General features: G+C 35.5%; 1 protein-coding gene across 1 annotated transcript in view; it reads right to left on the reverse strand.

Annotated features, from left to right (window-relative positions):
* The window catches only part of TADA2A (transcriptional adaptor 2A), a 47307-nt gene that overhangs the window by 30461 nt on the left and 14775 nt on the right, over positions 1-2071 (reverse strand). The window lies entirely within an intron of this gene.

Here is a 2071-nt window from a genome sequence, read left to right on the forward strand (position 1 = left end):
TAATTAGGTGCCACAGATGTGGGAAAAAAGCTTCACAACTAGACCTCTCTGAATATTGCTTGTAGATTTGACTTTGAAAACATAAATATTATACATAATTATTAAATTTTAGAATCATAAGAAATAAATGCAAAATGTAACAAACTTGTGAATTGCACAGAAGGAAACTATTCAAGTGATTTTAAAACACTGTAATTTTGCCAGGCATAGTGGCATGCACCTGTAGGTCCTGGCTACTCAAGAGGCTGAGGCAAGAGGACTGCTTGAGCCTAGGAGTTCAAGACCAGCCTGGAGAACACAGCAAGATCCTGTCTCTAAAAAATAAATAAACAAAAACAAAAATAAATAAAACTCTATAATCTGATTATATAGATCTCTAAGATATACCTTAAAAACAAAAGAAACTGCCAAAAAAATCTTAAACTGTTTTCTATAGTGCTGATATATTAATAGTTATTCTGAAATTACTGTATGTGTATACGTTATAGGATATATCAAATTAGTAACTATGTTGCCATCAATGGAAAATAGAATTTTGGGATTGGGAAAAAGATACAGATGTAAGATCTATGAGGTTATGTAAAAAACCTTGTAGTCTTGCATTTGAATTGAAAGTTTTACTATAAACTCATGATGTATTTTTCCTTAAAAGAAAAATAATTTCCTAACACCATTCATTGAAAACGTCTAGAAACGACCACCAAGCCAAGAGCAATAAGTGCTTCTCGTGCCCATTTTGCAGTCTTTAAATACTATTCCCACTAAAAGGAACAAGGGCTCCTTAAAGAAAAGGCTGGATCCAGGTCTGGGTCAGGAAATGAACAAGACCAGATTGGAACATTTTGTCATACTTGAAAGCAAATAAGTTCTCAAAGACAGACTATAAAGGTCATGTCAAAAAGATACAGAAGCCAACTTGCAGAGGCTCCTATTAACCAAAAATGGAATATTTTGAGCATCAATAAGGATAATAACTGCAAAGAATTGAAACACATAAAAAATTTTAAATATCTGGAGGATGCTAGAGAACCAAGTCACATTTGCAAAATTAGTAACTAAAGGGAAATAATCAGCATTTATCCTACCTTTCCCATACAAACCTTACTCAGGGTGACCACACAGATGATAATGAGAGGTTTCTTTCTATAGAATTATTCTAACTCATAAATTAAAAAGGGTATTGCAATTTTTTTACTTATTTTTTTATTGATTGATTGACAGAGTCTCACTTTGTTGCCCTGGGTAGAGTGCAGTGGCATCATCATAGCTCACTGCAACCTCAAACTCCTGGACTCAAGCGAGCCTCCTGCCTCAGCCTCCCGAGTAGCTGGGACTACAGGCACCCGCCACGACACCCGGCTAATTTTTCTATTTTTAGTAGAGATGGGATCTTGCTCTTGCTCTTGCTCAGGCTGGTCTCGAACTCCTGAGCTCAAGCAATCCTCTTGCCTCGGCCTCCCTGAGTGCTAGGATTACAGGCGTGAGCCACCATGCCCAGCTAGTTGTTCATCTTTTATTAATAACATCACTAGTGTTAAATCATGCTGATGTCATGTACTCCCAACATGATACAATGAGAAGACATTTCACCCCTGTGGTCATCCACCTAAATACCCATAAGCCAAATCTAATCATGATGAAATAGCAAATATATGAAGACAAAACTAAGAGACATTCTACAAAATACTCTTGGATCTGTCAAGGCCATGAATAAAAAGGAAAACCTGAGAAACTGTCACAGATTGGAGGAAACTAAGGAAACATGATGATTACATGCAATGCAGGATCCTGAATTGGAGCCTGGAACAGAAAAGGACATCAGTAGAAAAACTGGAGAAGTCTGAATAAAATCTACAGTTTAGTTACTAGTATTGTAGCAATGTTCATTTCTTAGTTTTGACAAATGTATATTATAATGTAAGATGTTAACATTTGGGGAAGAAGAATGAAGGTTATATGGGAACTGTCTGTACTATATTTGCAACTTCTCTGTAAATCTAAAACTTATTCCAAAATTTAAACAATTCTTTTTAACAAATCAGCAAAAATAAAAAATAAGACCAAAACAGGC

This window comes from Propithecus coquereli, unplaced genomic scaffold (genome assembly GCF_000956105.1).
Source record: "Propithecus coquereli isolate 6110/MARCELLA unplaced genomic scaffold, Pcoq_1.0 Scaffold291, whole genome shotgun sequence".
Classification (NCBI taxonomy): Eukaryota; Metazoa; Chordata; class Mammalia; order Primates; family Indriidae; genus Propithecus; species Propithecus coquereli.